Here is a 20,285-nt window from a genome sequence, read left to right as displayed (position 1 = left end):
GAGGGCGTATCAATCTTAAATTATGACATTAACAAGGATTTTCGCCATGTTAACAATGAGAAGCGTAAGAAGTTTGAGTCTCCGGCTTTCCATGCTAATTCTAACTAATGACGGTGCTATAATTTGTCAAACCCTTTCAACTAATTGTTCCTTAAAGCCATTTTTGTTTAATTTTAATTCGTATATTAGAGAAATTCAAAAGAAGGGCCAAGGCTTAGCTAATTTTCAAATTTATATTTTGTGTTAGCAACAACGGAATTTTCAACTAAGGTGGTCATAAATTACTTTAACTATTCAAAGAACAGTTGCCCGGTACTTCACCCTGCAATTTTCTTAAAACGGTTGGATCAAGTTGAATGTAAACAATCGTGTAAGTCACTCCCATTCCAACAAACGATAAAAACATGCTTCTTGTAATCAGGAACAACCCAGCAATTTTCACTCCAAAACCCTCTCCTTGCAATTGCGATTTAATAAACAAATAATCCAGCATTCTACCCTTTGCGAAAAAATCCTTCGACAACGTCAACAGCTTCTCGGACACTTCATTCATGGCTTCCGGTATTTTAGAGGCAAAAATTGTCACTGAACATATGACTATTAAATCCTGAGACATGTTGGGAATCCAAGCCACCATTCCTTCATTACTCGAGCTTAAAACGAAAACCATTAGGCCGTTGAACGTGGAGTACAATGCCCCGCAGAAACATAAAGTCAGAATTCCCTTCACTTGCTCATTTTGACGGCGAATGAGGTTAACCACAAAATTAAAATGTTCGTTGAATAAGTCCATTTGCCGAGGGTTTGTGGTGTCTTCCAAGATATCTTTCAAATACTGGGAAAGTCGGGCCGTGTGTAGAAAAATTAAACCAAGTGTTATGACTAAAAATAGTCTTATTGCCAGAAAACTCAGGAGTGCAGAAGCGACTAAGATCACAGCGCAAAGCGATTCCGTAAATGGAGAAACGTTCTGATTTAACTGAAAACTTATATAATTAGCATAGCTAAAGTCTAGATTGTGGCCACTTTTAATTGCAGGCTCGAACTCCATATGAAGGGCAAAGATTACTACATTAAACACTACAGCCATGATGACGTACCATTTAATTATCTTGTTTATTTTAGAAACCCCATGGGGTGAGACATTATTGAGCCTTGAGAGACCACTTCGCAATATTTCCCGAACTGCTTGGCGATTGTAGACAAAAGTGTACGTCGAAGTCAAGTACACAGCCATGATGATAGTTTTAGAAGAAACTGTGTAAATTTCTTTGGGATTGTAATTCATATAAAATAAAGCAGCCACAAACAAGAACTTCGTGATGAACATCGATGACCAGAAGTAAATTTTAAAAAATAACGGTGTTTTTGAACCAAATACGGGTAAACGTGAAGATACGTAATCTTCATCCATATTTATTCGTTTAATTTCAGTTGTCGAAGATTTGCGAATTGAGGCACCCAACATGATTAGATTGCAAGCGAAATTCTTCGTGTGGTTAGAGTTAGAATTTGGTTTGTGTTCAACTGCCAAGAGCATTTGAAGATTTGATAAGAAAATCGATGGGGATTTCGAAATGACCTCGGGCTTTTCTTAGGTAAATGCGAGCGTCGAAAGAACGGATAGTGCTTGCACGACACTACAGTTAAAGTAAATGTTTACATAAAATATGTTCTGAGACCACACCCTCTTTATTTGCTTACAATAACAAATACAATACACGCATCACTGGACGCAAATACAAGAGTCTTCACCTGATATATGTTAGCTTGACACTTTTGTCATTTGTGTCACGAAATAAAGGACTTTATATTTAATTATAATTCTAGTTTACTTAATACTATAAATAATTATTACTAAGGGCGTATCAATCTTAAACTCTGACATTAGAAAAGTTTTTTGCCATGTTAACAATGAGTAGCGTGCCTGACGATAAGTTCTGTGTCGTCAGAACTTGTAGCGAAAAGAGAAAAGGTTATGAACTATTCACCTGTACCTGAAATGTTAATTCTCCAGATTTCCGCCCTAGTTATGACTTCTATCAATAACGATGCCTACGTAATTTGTCAAAAATTATCAACGAGATCTTAGAAGGTCCAAGGCTTAAAGAGTTTTTCAAATTGATATTTGTGTTAGTAACAACGGAATTTTTTACTAGGGTAGTCATAATTTACTTTAACTATTCAAAGAACAGTTACCCGCTACTTCACCCTGCAATTTTCTTAACACGGTTGGATTAAGTTGAATGTAAACAATGGTGTAAGTCACTCCCATTCCAACAAACGATAAAAACATGCTTCTTGTAATCAGGAACAACCCGGCAATTTTCACTCCAAAACCCTCTCCTTGCAATTGCGATTTGATAAACATATAGTCCTGCATTCTACCCTTTGCGTAAAAATCCTTCGACATTGTCAACAGTTTTTCAGACACTTCATTCATGGCTTCCGGTATTTTAGAGGCGAAAATTGTAACTGAACATATGATCAACAAGTCCTGAGACAAGTTAGGAATCAAAGCCACATTTCCTTCATTACTTGAGTTTAAAATGAAAGCAATCAGACTGTTGAATGTGGAGTACAACACCCCGAAGAACCATAAACCCAGGACTCCCTTCACTTGGTCATTTTGCCGGCGAATCAGATTAACCACGAAAATAAAATGTTCGTTGTATAAGTCCATTTGAAGAGGGTTAGCGATGTCCTCCAAGATATCATTCAAATACTGGGAAAGTCGGGCCATGTTCAGAAAGATCAAACAAAGTGTTATAACCAAAAATAGTCTCACTACCAGAAAACTCAGGACTTCAGAAGCAATAAAAATCACAGCGCAAATTGATTCCGCCAATGCCGAAACATTCTGACTTAACCCTAAACTTAGAAAATTAACGAAGCTAAGGTTTGGATCGTGGCCATTTCTAACTCCGGGCTCGGACGCCATATGAAGGGCAAAGATTACTACATTAAACATTACAGCCACGATGACGTACCATTTAATGATCTGGTTTATCCCACTAACCCTTTGCGGTGAAACTTTCCTGAGCCTCGAAAAACCATCTCGCAATACTTCCCGGATTGCCTGGCGATTGTACACAAAAATATAAGTCGAAACCAAGTATTCAGTTATGGTGGTCGTTTGAGCACCCATCACGTAAAGTTGCTCGGGTTTGTGAAAGATACAGACTGTGAAGGCCACAAACAAGTACTTCAAGATGAACAGCGAGGACCAGAAAGTACTTTTTAGTAGCCATGGTGTGTTTGAACCAAAAACAGGTAGACGCGATGATATGTAACCTTCGTCCATGGGTTCAGTTTTTGAAGATTTGCGAAACGAGGCACCCATCTTGACTAGATCATAGGCGAATTTCTTAGTGGGATTAGAATTCGGTTGAACCGTCAAAGGCCAAACCTTTAACTATAACTTATATACAAGTCAATCGATAACAGTTTCGAAACGTCCGTCCTCAAGTTTTCTTTATGTAAATAGAAGTGAGAAAGGAAGGTATTTACTTAGCACAACTGTTTACGTTTAGGCGTTAATGTTACAAACCTACCTGAAGGTGGGGCCTTTACCTTATCTCAACGAAATATGGCGTGATGACGCGCTTAGCTATACTTCTATAAAGGGGTCATTCATAAAAATAAATTTGCTTTTGTATAACCATGTCCATGGTTATGATAACTTTATCGAGTTTAATAAAACATAGAAGAAATAAACGTGGGTAAAATAAAACTTTACTATAAAAGTTAAAAGTATTTCCAGAAGCTTACTAGCTCGTGGCTCTTCTTCAACTGAAAGCGACTCGTTATTACATATTTGAACTTCGTTCAAGCGGTGTTTCCTACGCCTAACCAATATTTTTCAAAACAATATTATCCCATTTTTTACCTGAGAGGTTTCATGAAGTGACCTAAGTGAAACGTCATAGATTCTAGCAAAGCGATGCCTGGTGAGGAGGCGCTGACTAAATGGGAAGATGGACTGCTAAACCGAGTGTAGGACTTCAATTCTCGCTTGTCGTTCTCGAACTAGCCCGAGCTGTAAGTCTCTAGCACATAAAAGTATAATTAGTGTTATACTTATGGAACATATCTTATGAACTTAGGCTTGTAGGAAAAGAACGCCAACAGAAACCTCTTTTTGAAAGACCCCCAAACACCACCACCTATTTCTTTACTAACGGTTCTACATTCTATCAGAAGGGGATAATAGAAGAAGTATGCCACTCTGTATCCTCTTAATGCTTTAGTTATGTAACGTCATTCTTCCTAGGCTCACCCTTTTAGTTTGCTTTCCCGCTCATCAAACTACAAATGGGCATCGCACCGTACGGTCAATTCTATAGTTGTTTGGCACTAAATCCCCAGCAATCATCCCACAAACCTCGTCTTGACGTGGGACAAAATGCACAAGCGCGTCTTGCCAAATATTTAAGCGCTAATAGAGTAATGATGAGGGGACTATTTATCGTGTATGTGATTCGGTTTAGTAACCTTGCTCTAAATGTTCCGATGTTGGGAAGAGTGACGTTACACTTACCCCGCTTTGTGGTACACTTCTCTCGAAGAGAAGTATTATATACTTCTGATTCTATCTATTCGTCTCTTTCAAGTCAACGTAGACATGCTGGGAAAGGAGTGAAATCCCTTAAGGGCATGGTAAAGAAATCTACACCTTCAACTTCGGGCGTTTTGCCTAGCTCAAGTCAGTCTGCCCATAGCACCATAACGTCAGCTCGAATGGGGGATTTCAAATCGAAACAATTAAGGCGTCGACGAATTGGATAACAAAGCGAACAAGGTTTCTTTATTGCCATATTGCAAGATACACCCTTTAATAGCAGGGCGGCTCCCCTTAAAAGTGTGTGTGGAGGGAGCATATAAATTTAAAAAATAATACTTGCATAATAAAATATTAATATATAGTACAGTAATACATTTAACCAAAAATATGTAATATTTCATAGATACAAATGAAATATTATATATTTTCGATTTAACTAGCAACAACCAAGAAGCATGCTATTTAAGTATTTGGCTTTCAACAGAAATATATTACCTTACACGAAGTTCACTTCAATAATGGTTAGTACCGTGGACATCATCTATGAAGAGAAAACCCGAAAAAAAACTTTGCAAGAGTGAAGAGGCGTGATTTTTTCCCCCTCCCGACGCGCGCTAGTCGCGAAGAGAAAAAAATTTCCTCTCGAGAGAGAACTGTGATAAATGGCCACTGCCAAGATAATCTGACGTTTCCTAGAAACGGCGGGATTCAACTGTATTTCGCGCAAGTGAGAAGCCGCTGCATAAGATACAACCATGATACGATTGTAAGAAAAGCACATTTTTCTCACTACGCGACGCTAGTGTTTTTATTTTCACCTATCTGCCTCGCTGTTCGGGAGGAACGGTACCGTTTCTTGCCTGTAAAAATACTTCATAGATGATGGCCGGCGCGAGGTAGGGAGAAGTGAACTTCGTGTAAAGTAATATATTTCTGCTTTCAACTATATAAATTAATAAATGATACACAAACATGGAAAGGTTGACTATCCTATCACTTGGCTTGTTCCAGGGTACAATACACTGGATGCAATTACAAGTGTGTTCATTTCATGGGTTTTAGCTTTAAAATTACGTAATAAATAAAAAATTACTATTAAGTATTCAAAGAACAGTTGCCCACTACTTCACCCTGCAATTTGCTTAACACGGTTGGATTAAGTTGAATGTAAACAATCGTGTAAGTAACTCCCATTCCAATAAACGATAAAAACATTCTTCTTGTGATCAGGAACAACCCGGCAATTTTCACCCCAAAACCCTCTAATTGCAATTGCGACTTGAAAAACATATAGTCCTGCATTCTACCCTTTGCCAAAAAGTCCTTCGACATTGTCAACAGTTTCTCGGACACTTCGTTCATGGCTTCTGGTATTTTAGAGGCGAAAATTGTAACTGAACATATGATCAATAATTCCTGAGTCATGTTAGGTATCCAAGCCACTTTTCCTTCATGACATGAGCTTAAGATTAAAAAAATTAGACTGTTGATCGTGGAGTACAACGACCCGAAGAACCATAAAGCCAGAACTCCCTTCACTTGGTCGTTTTGACGGTGAATGAGGTTAACCACGAAATTAAAGTGTTCGTTGAATAAGTCCATTTGCCGAGGGTTAGCGGTGTCTTCCAAGATGTCCTTCAAATACTGGGAAAGTCGGGCCGTGTGTAGAAAAGTCAAACAAAGTGTTACGACCAAAAATAGTCTTAATGCCAGAAAACTCATTACTTCAAGAGCGAGTAAGATCACGGCGCAAGTGGTTTCCGTAAATGGTGAAACGTTCTCAATTACCCCTAAGCTTAGAAAATTACTGAAGCTAAGATTTGGATCGTGGCCATTTTTAAATACGGGCTCAAACGCCATGTGAAGGGCAAAAACTACTACATTATACATCACGGCCACGACGACGTACCATTTAATGATCTTGTTTATCGCATGCACCCCTTGAGGTGAAACATTATTAAGAAGCGAAAAACCATCTCGCAATATTTCCCGAATTGCCTGGCGATTGTACACAAAAGTATAAGTCGAATACAAGTACTCAATTATGGTGATCATATAAGCGCATACAACGTAAACTTCTTCGGGTTTGTGAAAGATACTGACTATGAAGGCCACGGCCAAGTACTTCAAGATGAACAGCGAGGACCAAAAATAAATCTTGATAAGTAATACTGTTTTTGAACCAAGTACGGGTAGACGCGACGACACGCAATCTTCATCCGTATTTAAAAGTTTAATTTTATTTGTTGAAGATTTGCGAATTGAGGCACCCATCATGACTAAAATGTACGCGAATATTTTTACGTGGTTAGAGTTTGATTTGCCAAAATTTTCACCGTCAACAACAGCCGTCAAGCTTTAGCTATAAGACTATGGACAGGAGTTTCGAAACGTCCTCGAGTTGTCTTTGTGTAAATAAGAGCGAGAAAGGTATTTACATAACACAACAGTTAATGTTTGCACGAAAAATACATTGAAACCACTCAGTATTTATTTTTCTAGGGTAATCATTCACAATACAGGAACTCAGTGGACGTGCAAAATTAACGCAAATAGAAAACAGCTCTTCTGATACATATTTTAACTTGACAATTTTGGCATTCATATGAAAATATAAAAATTTTACAAACATGTAATTATAATACTCGTTTACTTACTATTATAAATAATTTTGAAATAACAGACTCTTTCTTTGCTTACCATAACAGATACAATACATGGATGACTGAACGCAATTACAAGGGTGTTCTGCGTTTGGTATATTTAAGCTTGACGATTTTGTCATTTGTGTCACAAAATAAGTCATTATATTTAACTATAATTTTAGTTTACTTAAATTATCAATAATTATTGCTAACAACGCATCAATCTTAAACTCTGACATTATTAAAGGTTTTCGCAATGTTAGCAATGACTAGCGTCTGCTAGCGTGCGTGGATATAAGTTTCGTGTAGTCAGAACTTGTGGCAAAAAGAGAAAAGGTTATCGTTAATTCACTAGCTTTCTACTAGGGTAGTAATGTATTACCAGAAGTGAGATGAGACTAGAAGTGAAGGGCTCTAGCATTGATAGTAGATCCTGGCACTAGTGAACAAATTTGAGGATTTTATGCCGCTTCCCAAGCGCCTACACTACTGAGGAAAAAATTGGTCGAGTTCCAAAAACATTTCCTACCCCCTTCCCCTCAACCTAAAGCCGCCGAACACGGACGCGGCTCCATGAATCTAGTTCGGCCGTCTACCACCGCGAGCGTCTCACGTTTTGGAGGGGAAATTCTGAAACCGCCACCAGAGGGCCAACCGTTGGTGCGTTATCAAGAATATTCACTAATGCCGAGTGAAGAATTTGGTTAGCTCAGTACTTCTGGTCTCATCTCACTTCTGGTATTACTTCAACTATTCGAAGAACAGTTGCCCACTACTTCACCCTGCAATTTTCTTAACACGGTTGGATTAAGCTGAATGTAAACAATTGTGTAAGTCACCCCCATTCCAACAAACGATAAAAACATGCTTCTTGTAATCAGAAACAACCCGGCAATTTTCACTCCAAAACCCTCTCCTTGCAATTGCGATTTGATAAACATATAGTCATGCATTCTACCCTTTGTGTAAAAATCCTTCGACAATGTCAACAGTTTTTCGGACACTTCATTCATGGCTTCCGGTATTTTAGAGGCGAAAATTGTCACTGAACATATGATCATTAAGTCCTGAGACATGTTAGGAACCCAACCCATGTTTCCCTCATTACTAGAGGTTAAAATGAAATCAATTAGACTGTTGAACGTAGAGTACAACGCCCCGATGAACCATAAAGCCAGAACTCCTTTCACTTGGTCATTTTGTCGTCGGATGAGGTTGACAACGAAAAGAAAATGTTCGTTGAATAAGTCCATTTGCCGAGGGTTAGCGGTGACTTCCAAAATGTCATTCAAATACTGAGAAAGTCGTGCCGTGTGTAGAAAGGTCAAACAAAGTGTTATGACCAAAAACAGTCTTAACGCCAGGAAACTCAGGAGTTGCGAAACCACTAAGGTCACAGCGCATATCGATTCCGTGAATGGCGAAACGTTCTTATTTAACCCTAAACTTATAAAACTGGCGAAGCGAAAGTTTGGATTGTTTCCACTTTTAATTGCGGGCTCAAACACCATATGAAGGGCAAAAACGACTGCATTGTAAACCACAGTCACGATGACGTACCATTTAATAATCTTGTTTATCCTACTAACCCGTTGCGGTGAAACTTTACTGAGCCTTGAAACTCCGTCTCGCAATATTTCCCGAATTGATTGGCGATTGTACACAAAAGTGTACGTTGAAACCAAGAATCCAGCAATGGTAATCGTTTGGGCACTCATCACGTAAAGTTCTTCGGGATAGTAATAAATATTGACTATGAAGGCCACAAGCAAGTACTTCAAGATGAACAGCGATGACCAGAAATAAATGTTTAGAAGCAATGGTGTGTTTGAACCAAATACGGGTAGACTCGACAATAAGTAACCTTCATCCATGGTTAAACTTTTAATTTTATTTCTTGAAGATTTCAGATTAGTTGCACGCATCATGACTAAAACTTACTCGAATCTTTTAATGTGGTTAGAGTTTGGTTTGGAAAACCTAAGCTATTAACGATAAAACAATCGATCGGAGTTTAAAAACTTTCTCGAGTTAGTTTTCTCACTCTGTGTAGCTAGACGAAACAAGTGAAGGTATTTACACAGCACAAGAGTTAATGCTTACACGAAAAATACATTGGAACCACTCAGACTTTATTTTCTTAAAATAAGCGAACACAGTAATTGGACGTGCATAAGTTACGCAAATAGTTTTACTTGTCAAATTTGACATTCACGTGACAAAATAAATTCTTATATATATTTTAATTATAATTCTAGTTTAGTTAATATTATAAATAACAATAGTTGTGGTTCATTCGAAGGTTAAATCAATATATTCCAAGATATTTTGACATGTTAGCAAGATTAGCGTATTGTGAAAGCTCACTGTGAGGATAGGTGTGTTTAGAATCTATCATCTTTAAATGAAGAACAAATTCAACAGCATTTCATATAGGCCTTAGTACAACTTCTTTCAATTCAATATGGTGCTTGTAATTGGCCGAAAGTTTTGAACTAATTCTCTTTTAAAAATCATCTTAGTTTAGTTTTTATGTTTATGGTAAAACAGAGAAAAATCTATTTAAGGGCCAAGGCTTGACAAATTTATGTGCTACCGTCCGTTTCACCCTGTAATTTTCTTAACACATTTGGATTAAGTTGAATGTAAACAATCGTATAAGACACTCCCATTCCAACAAACGACAAAAACAAGCTTCTAGTTATCAAGAATAATCCGGCAATTTTCACTCCTAAACCGTTTTCTTGCAATTGCGATTTGATAAACATAAAATCCCTCATTCTACCCTTAGCCAAAAACACCGTCGACAATGTTAACAGTTTCTCAGACGCTTCATTCATGGCTTCCGGTATTTTAGAGGCGCAAATCGTTACTAAACACGTGATCAGTATGTCTTGCAGCATATTGGGAATCCAAGCAACGCTTCCCTCATTGTCTTTCTTTAAAATATAAATAATTATACAGTCAAACGTTGAATACAACGCACCGGAAAACCATAATGCAAGAAGTCTCTGCATTAACTTATTTTGTCGATGAATGAGATTAACCACAAAAAGATAATGTTCGTTGAACACGTGCAATTGACGAGGGTTAGCGGTATCTTCCAAGATATCAGTCAAACACTGCGCGAGGTTCGCCGTGTACAAAAAGGCCAACAATGGTGTTATGACTAAAAACAATCTTAACACGAGAATGCTCAGTATATTCGATAAATAAAAGCACACGGCGCAAGTGGTTTCCAACGCTGGCGTGGCATTTTGATATAACTGCAGAGTTATCATTTTTGTGTGGGAAAACTCTGAATCGTGGCCATTTGTTACTGCAGGCTCAAACGAGAAATGAAGGGCTAAAACTACGACGTTAAACACCACACCTATGATGACGTACCATTTAATGATCTTACTGGTTCTACCAATCCCTTGCGGTGAGATATTGTTAAGTCGTGTAAAACCATCTCGAAAAATATCCCGAAATCCTTGGCGATTGTACAACATGACGTAAGTTGAAACAATGTACCCAACTAGGGTCATCATTTTAGAGGTCAAGGCGTAGAATTTATCGGGATTGTAATATATATACACAGACCATGTCACAAACACGTACTTCATGATGAACACCGATGACCACAAAGAAATGTTCAGAAATAACGGTGTGTTTGAACCAAATACGGGTAAACGCGACGATACGCAATCTTGATCCATAGTTAAACTTTTGATTTCATTTCGTGGATATTTACGACTTGGGACACCCATCATGACAATAGAACGTATGTAATTTCTCCTTGCGGTCATAATTTGGTTTGTGAAATGTTCAAAAGACAAAAACCTTCGCCCTAATGATAAGGCAATCGAAAGGGCTTTTTAATGTACTCGAGTTTTTGTTTAAGTCAATAGGAACGTAGAAAAAAGGGAAATCATTTACATAATGCAGCAATTAAAGGAATAGTTCAAGGTACATAACATTGTATCTTAAATGAACGGACTTTTTCTAACTACAAAAGGTAAAACATTAAAGAAAATAAATGATCTCTTGTTACAAAATAATTAGCATTTAATTTGGCTTAAAAATAATCAAGGACTACTGCGCCAACCGCCATTGGTTTAGTGGCTCCGGCTACCCAGAACCTGTTACCCCCTTACCTCTCTCAGCCTGTAAGAATTCAACCAATTCCGTAGGGGTAAGAGGTTCAGGGTAGCAGACGCCACTAAACCAATGGTGGAGGCGCAGTAGTCCTTGATTTTTTTTTAGATTAATTAAATGTTAATTATCATATTGTAATAAGAGTTCATTTATTTTAATTTTAATATTTAACTCCTTTTATATTTAGAAAAAGCAGCCGTTCTGTTAAGGTATAATATTATGTTACCTGAACTTTTCCTTTAAGGTTTAAGTACATATGGGAAATATACTGACAAGACATTCCTAATGGTCTTACATTAATACAAAATACACAAATAACAGGAAGTAGGCAAATTTTGCACGCAAATGCTCTTCTGTTATATAATAAATTGGTATTCATATTACCGAATAAAGAACTTCTTTATATGATTAACTATAAATTTAGTTTACTTATTAATATAAATAACTATTGCAATGTCTTACATCAAAGGTAAAGCGAAAGGCAGTATCAATCTTACATTATGAAACTATTTCGCCGTGTTATGAATTAAAATTAAGCGTGATAAAGCATCGACTTCGTAATTCTAAGCAGGTTCAACAAAAGGAAATGTTTTTTGCGAACTGAACAATGTCGTTACCCCCCCCCCTAATTGAAATTTTAACACCATTAGGTCGAAGAACAGTTGCATGCTACTTCACCCTGCAATTTTCTTAAAACATTTGGATTAAGTTGAATGTAAACAATCGTGTAAGTCGCTCCCATTCCAACAAAAGACAAAAACAACTTTCTGGTAATCAGAAACAATCCGGCAATTTTCACACCGAAACTGTCCCCTTGCAATTGCGACTTGATAAAAGTATAATCCTTCATTTTACCCTTAGCCAAAAAGACCATGGACAACGTCAACAGTTTCTCAGACACTTCATTCATGGCTTCCGGTATTTCAGAAGCGCAAATCGTTACCAAACACGTGATCATTATGTCCTGCAACATATTGGGAATCCAAACAAAACTTCCTTCATTGTCTTTCTTTAGAATGTAAGTGATTATACAGTTTGAAGTGGCGAACAAAGCTCCGAAGAACCATAAAGCTAGAAGTCTCTTCATTACGTCGTTTTGCTTACGAATGAGGTTAACCACGAAAGTAAAATGTTCGTTGAAGACGTACAATTGACGAGGGTTAGCGGTATCTTCCAAGATATCAGTCAAACATTGCGCGAGTTTCGCCGTGTACAAAAAGGCCATCATTGGTGTTATAACCATAAACAATCTTAACACGAGAATGCACAGTATATTCGATGAAACAAATAAGACGGCGCAAGTTGTTTCCAACACTGGCGTGGCATTTTGATATAACTGCAGCGTTATCATTTTAGTGTAGAAAAACTCTGAATCGTCGCCATTTGTTAATACGGGGTCGAACGCCAAATTCAGGCCTAAAACAACTACATTAAAAGTCACAGCCACGATGACGTACCATTTAATGGTCTTGTTTATCTTGCTAATTCCTTGCGGTGATAGTTTATTGAGATGCGTAAAACCATCTCCAAATATGTCCCGAAATCCTTGGCGATAGTACACAAAAGTGTAGGTTGAAATCACGTATCCAAATAGGGTCGTCATTGTAGAGGCACAGCCATCAAACCTATCGGGATTGTAATGTACAAATACTGTCCAAGTCACAAACAAGTACTTCACGATAAACACCGATAACCAAAAAGTAATGCTGAAAAGTAACGGTGTATTTGAACCAAGTATGGGTAAACGCGACGATATGTAATCTTCATCCATGATTAAACTTTTAATTTCAGTTTTGAAAGATTTGCGAATTGATACACCCAGCATGACTAGAACATAACGTGAATGTGGTTAGAGTTTCTTCGAAGCTACAATTTTTTATAAGAAATTCGATAGAAGTTTCGTTATGTCCTCTAGTTTTGGTTAAGTAAATAAGAGAGCAAAAAGAATGGAAAGTATTTACATAATGCAACAGTTAAGGAAATGAAAAATATACAGAAACGAAAAACTCCTTATTTACTTACAATAACACATGCATCACTTCACGTACGAAAGGTACACGGATAGATAAGACTTGTCGGTGATCTGTTATGTTTCAACTTGACAAGTTTGGTGTTCGTCAAACCAAATAAAGACTTCGTTATATTTGCCTATAATTCTAATTTACTTAATATTTTTAACAACTATTAATAAATCTTACGTACTGACACATTGTAAACTATTTCGCCACGTTGGTAATGACAATCGTGCGTGTTAAAACATGGACTTAGTAATTTTTAAGGTGACCACCTGTACACAGTGAGCTTAAGTTAAAATGTAGTGACTGTGAACTTAATATATTCCAGAAAAAATACATATATATATCCTCATTTACATCGAAAAGTAGTTACTTGCTGCTTTTTCTAGCCATGTTTTATAAGAAATTCGATGGGATCGAGTTTATATGAAAAACATACAAAAACGAAAAACTCTTTATTTACTTACAATAACACATGCATCACTGGACCAACCAAAGGTACACGGATATAGGCCTATAAGAGTTGTCTATGATCTGTTACGTTTTAACTCGACAATTTTGGCGTTTGTATTACCAAGTTAAGACTTCGTCATTTTTTACAATAACTAGACTTTACTTAATATTTTTAAAAGACTTGCTATATCTTACATCAAAGGAAAGGCATACGTACTGACATATTGCAAACTATTTCGCCACGTTGCAAGGCAATGACAATCGTGTGTTTTTAAACACCGACAATTTATAATTTTAAAGGGGACCAGCAGAGTTGCGTGACCCGAGCAAAGGTCAAAACCATAAGTTATATAAGATATGTTCCATAAGTATGACACCTCCTATACTTCGCAATGCTACAAACTTACAGCTCGAACTAGTTCGAGAACGACAAGAGAGAATTGACACCACTCGGTTTTGTAGTCTTACTTCCTAAATAGGAAGCCTTTGACAGCTCCTCACCAGGCGTCACTTTAGGAGAATCTATGACGTTTCAACTATGTCACTTCATAACAAGCTCTCAGTAACCAGTGACAAACTTATGGAACATATCTTATGAACTTGTGTTAAAACGTTGTGAAGTTATATTCCAGGAAATAAAATACATATCCTCATTTACATCGAAAAGCAGTTGATTGCAACTTTTTTAAATTTATAGGCTATAGCGTTAGTTGCGTTAGCTGCAACGAGTTTTTCAACTTGTCTTAAAATACTTTACTGTATCATCTCTTCAGATTTCACTTACACGTCCATCTAGATCAAAATTTCAGGCGACTCAGCTGTTGTAGATTGAAGGTAAACTACGATATAAGTGACTGCCATACCCAGAAACGACAAAAACGACAAAAACAAGCCTCTTGTAATCAAGAACAACCCGGCAATTTTCACTCCAAAATCGTCCCCTGGCAATTGCGACTTGATAAACATATAATCCAGCATTCTACCCTTTGCAAAAAAATCCTTCGATAATGTCCACAGCTTTTCAGACACATCACTCATGGCTTCCGGTATTTTGGCAGCGCAAATTGTAAGCAAGCACATGATTAGTATGACCTGCACAATTTTTAGAACAAAAGTCACGCCTCCTTCATTACGTTGATTTGAAATGTAAACAAATACGTAGTCAAATATTGCATACAACCCTTCACAATACAACAAAACTATGAGTCCCTTCATTTGTTCATTTTGCCGGCGAATCAGGTTAACCACGAAGTTAAAATGATCGTTGAATAAGTGCATTTGTCGAGGGTTAGCGGTGTCTTCTAAGATATCATTCAAATACTGGGAAAGTCGGGCCGCGTGTAGAAAGATCAAACATAGTGTCACGATCAAAAAGAGTCTTAAAGCCAGAAAACTCAGGATTTCAAAAGAATAAAAGAACACGGCGGAAATCTTCTCTGATAATGGCGTAACGTTCTGGCATAACTGGAAACTTACAAGATTCGTGAAGATTAAACGTTGATCGCGGCCACTTGTAATTGCGGGCTCGAACACCATATGAAGGGCAAGGATTACTGCATTAAAAACGACAGCCACGATGACGTAAAATTTAATGATCCTGTTTATCCTACTAACCCCTTGCGGTGAGACTTTATTGAGCCGTGTAACACAATCTCGAAAGATTTCCCGAATTGATTTTCGATTGTACACTAAAGTGTAAGTCGAAATCAAGTACCCAGCAACGGTGATCATTTTTACAGCCATCTTAAATTTTTCTTTGGGATAAACAATCCCAGATACAAACAAGTACTTCATGATGAACATCGATGACCAGAAATAAATGTTCAAAATTAACGGTGTGTTTGAACCAAATACGGGTAGACGCACGCTATCTTCTTTTATGGTTAATCGTTTAATTTCAGTTGTAGAAGATTTGCGAATTGACGAGCCCATTATGGAAGTGGTTCCTTTAAATAGAGTCACAAATAATTTGTGTTGGTAATCTCAATTCAAAGCTCCCTTAGATAAAACTTGATACTACCTCTAATGTATAAGGAAGGTTTTTTGATTGCTAACTAAAAACACGTTATAGCCTATCAACACAAGTCCTCGTTTACTCAAGCGTACGATTTCGTGCAATTCCCAAAAGTCGCGAGAATTATTATCAGATTCCGTTATTTCTTTTTTCCCAACACATTGCCAATTGTTCATGTACGATTTGACTGCTATGAAAGAAAGAAAGCGCCAAACCATATTGTTAACTATAATTAAATGGGTAAATAATAATTTCTCGTCATGTTTCTAAGCAATGTGCAAGTTCTTGCTTGGGTAATTTTCTTTGTCCTTGGCCATACTTTCACATTAACTCCGAATTATTCCATGGACTTTGTAATTGTAAAGAGGACCAACAAAGATGTCATTTTGGAGAGCAGAACACAGTGAATTTAGGGGAATACATTATTTACATTTCGTACGTGCCAATATTTATTTTTCATTATCGATAAATTCATTTTAATTTCCAGTCCCTACAGGGAATATTTACAATATCCATATTTCTAAGCGTGGTCAAGTGACAGAAAGTACATTTATGCATTAATAAAATATATTGAAATATAACCACGTCTTTTCTGTGCATACAATAAACAAATGTTTCGGGAAATACCACCTGTTATACGTGACATTTATGAAATTTCTATAATAACTAACCACTAGCATTATTTCACCTGGTAGTAACAAAACCAAATAGAAATAATCGAAAGTTAGGCACTGAGGTGGATGAAAATCTTCTGCAGTGCTCATGGTTACGGAGAATATTTGAACATTTTTTAGCCACATCGTATGATGTACATCTACGATGAGGCTCTTAGTTTGACCTGCCCTGTTGTCATTCTCGTAGTGGTAGTGTCAATAGTAGAGCCTTTGGCAGTATAAAATTTTTCGATCGTCATTGAAGGGAAAGTGAAAGTGATATTTTTCGTTCGTCTACTTAAAAGGAAGGGAACTATGATAGTTAGGTTAAGCCATATACTCTCCCTTAAAAATTCCTCTCACCTGTCGACAATAAGAGTTTCACGCTTTCAATAGTCAATACTTCCCCTATTTCAACATTCAAAGAAATCGTGGGAAATTTGAAAGCAAAAGCAAGTATTTACTGACGTTCTTTTTAGAATGGTCTTAAGGCACCGGGATATTACAATTATTGGGTGTTTTACCGAATTCTTTCTCTTTCAAACGCTTCTGGCCGTTCATGTTAGAAACTTATAAGACGTGAAAATTATGCGTCGGCGTAAGTCTATGTTGTAAACTAAAACTTTCTGTACGTGTATTAATCGAGCGTTAAATACATAATCATTTTAGCACTGTTATAGTTCACTCTATCATCGAGGGGGTAATCACTAAAACTTTCTGTTCTTCTATTAAGGGTTACTTGCATGTAATCATTTTAGCATTGTTGTTTTTAGAATGGTCTTACGGGCAATCATTTTAGCAATGTTAAGGGTAGCGCATCGAGGGGCTACTCACTCAAAATTTCTCGTTGTGTCGCACTATTACAATTATAACATAAATTTATTGTAGTAAGGATTACTGGTAATCATTTTAGCACAGTTTAAAGTAGCGCATCGAGGGGCTATTCACATAAATTTTATGTACGCCTGTTAAGTACGGCACGATGTGGCTCCTATTACGGGCCCTTGGGTCGTCTTGTTATTCATGCATTAGAGAAATTCAAAAGAAAGCCCAACGATTAAAGAATGTTTCAAACTTTAACTATTCAAAGAACAGTTACCCACTACTTCACCCTGCAATTTTTTTTAATACAGTAGGATTAAACTGAATGTAAACAATGGTGTAAGTCACTCCCATTCCAACAAACGATAAAAACATGCTTCTTGTAATCAGAAACAACCCGGCAATTTTCACTCCAAAACCCTCTCCTTGCAATTGCGACTTGATAAACAAATAATCCAGCATTCTACCCTTCGCAAAAAAATCCTTCGACAACGTCAACAGTTTTTCTGACACTTCATCCATGGCTTCCGGTATTTTAGAGGCGAAAATTGTAACTGAACTTATGACCAAAAAGCTCTGAGACAAGTTAGGAATCAAAGCCACGTTTCCTTCATCACTTGGGTGTAAAATGAAAGAAACTAGATTGTTGAACGTAGAGTACAACGACCCGAAGAACAATAAAGCCAGAAGTCCCTTCACTTGGTCATTTTGCCGTCGGATGAGGTTGACAACGAAAACAAAATGTTCGTTGAATAAGTCCATTTGCCGAGGGTTAGTGGTGTCTTCCAAGATGTCCTTCAAATACAGGGAAAGTAGGGCCGTGTGTAGAAAGAACAAACCAAGTGTTATGACTAAAAATAGTCTTAACGCCAGAAAACTCAGAAGTTGAGAAGCGATAAAGATCACAGCGCAACTGGATTCCGTAAATGGCGAAACGTTCTCATTTAACCCTAAACTTAAAAACTTAGCAAAGCAAAAGTTCGGATCGTGGCCGCTTTTAATTGCGGGCTCGAACGCCATATGAAGGCCAAAAACGATTACATTAAACACTACAGCCACGATGACGTACCATTTAATGATCGTGTTTATTCTAGTAACTCCATGAGGTGAGACAGTACTGAGTCGTGCAAAACCATCTCGGAAAATGTCCTGAATTGATTGGCGATTGTACGCAAAAATATACATCGAAACCAAGTATTCAGTAATGGTGATCGTTTCAGAACTCATCACGTAAATTCCTTTGGAATAGTAAAAGATACTGGCTATGAAGGCCACAAACAAGTACTTCAAGATGAACACCGATGACCAGAAAGTAATATTGATAACTAATGATGTTTTTGAACCAAATATGGGTAGACGCGACGAAATGTAATCTTCATCCGTGGTTAAATTTTGAATTTCATTTGTAGAAGATTTGCGAATTGATGCACCCATTATGTTATGGCTGTTTTTATAATAAAGCCATAATAAAATAGTTTTCAGAGCTAAAGCGAAGTTGATATTACCGACAAAGCTAAGAACTGTTATAAAGCAAGTCTCGTCTGTGTTTTACTTCAAACAAATGCCACTAGACGCTGTCATAGTCGAGGGGTGAAAGGTCCACTCAGCTTAGCAAAGACTAGTTTTAGGTCAGCTCTCGTTAAAGAATTCTGATTGGTTCCTGTCTGGGGCTATTTACTTGTCCAGAATTTCTAAGTAACTACGATCGAATTAAACCATGCATTTTTAAATTCTAAAGAGGACCGGCAATACAGCATAGAAATAACTCTACAGGACTCGGGCACATAGCTTAGGTTAACAACGTCCCCAATTTCTAATGTTGTCAATTTCAATAAGAACTGCTACTTCATGGAGTAAATTTTATATGTTTATTTAAAATTTAAAATTTAAAACTTTGGGAGCTTTCGGACCGCGGTCCTTCCTCAGCCAATTTTTAAAATAAACTCCCCAATTTCCATACCACTATAGGGTTTAAAGGATCCATGATTATAGAGTTTTCAAATTTAAGGCTTGTTTTTCGTTTTGCATATTTTATGAGGTTAAAATGTAGTACGAACCTACAGAAAAAATGGTCAAATGACAGAAAGTATAGCGCTATATCAGTTGAAGGGGGGAAACGTCACAGTTGGGCCTGCCAATAAACGGAGCCGGTTTTCACCCTCCCTCCGTGCGGGACGCTGAAGAACTCTATGCTATTTTTCCCGCTTAATATGGCACCTAGGCGGGGACTAGTGAAACCCCGCCTCAAAATCTCTCCTTTCCCCCCGAATTGAAATACCTCTATAATTATGTATTGATAAAATATATTGAAACCATTTTTAACACGCATTTTCTGTGCTATATCACATAAAATAATACAATACTTGAATGTCGCGGGAAACACCACCTGTTTATTCTACAGGGCCGGTAGGCCCTTGTAGATATGACTTGATACCGTTTTGTAACGTTAAAGTAATATTCACCTGCTTTTGCTAATTTCCTATGGAGATTAACATGGGTTTTTCGTGATTTTTCCCCACCGATAACTTAAAAACTACAGCAAAGATACTTTTCGGAATTATCTTAAATTAACAATTAAGTATTCAGGGTGTGCTATCGGCCAGCTTGATCAAAACAATTAAGTCTAAGTATGTTAATTTTAGTTAATTACAGAAGTACGGCTTTGACCATCGTGATTGGACATAAAAATTAGCTAGATCTCTTGGAAAACTCAGTTTCACTACGTATCTGTAGTGTGGTGGTTATCACGTCTGCTTCACACGCGGAAGGTCCCAGGTTCGAGCCCTGGTAGATACATGAATTGGACATAAGAATTAGCTAGATCTCTTGGAAAACTCAGTGCTACCACGTATCTATGGTGCAGTGGTTAATGGTTATCACGTCCGCATCACACGCGGAAGGTCCCAGGTTCAAGCTCTGGTAGATACATGTTTTGACCATCGTGATTGGGCGCTTGAATTAGCTATATCTCTTGGAAAG

The 20,285-nt window shown here is 37.3% G+C and overlaps 1 non-coding gene across 1 annotated transcript; it reads left to right on the top strand.

The window, feature by feature from the left end:
* The first annotated feature begins 20,029 nt into the window (after window positions 1-20,029).
* TRNAV-CAC (transfer RNA valine (anticodon CAC)) lies at window positions 20,030-20,102 on the top strand. The gene has a single exon. It is a non-coding gene; the product is annotated as a tRNA-Val (tRNA).
* The last annotated feature ends 183 nt before the right edge of the window (window positions 20,103-20,285 follow it).

Source organism: Phalangium opilio, unplaced genomic scaffold (genome assembly GCF_054372755.1).
Source record: "Phalangium opilio isolate 3A_F unplaced genomic scaffold, DU_Popi_V2 ptg000209l_1, whole genome shotgun sequence".
NCBI classification, from domain to species: Eukaryota; Metazoa; Arthropoda; class Arachnida; order Opiliones; family Phalangiidae; genus Phalangium; species Phalangium opilio.
This window is presented reverse-complemented; position numbering and strand designations above follow the sequence as displayed.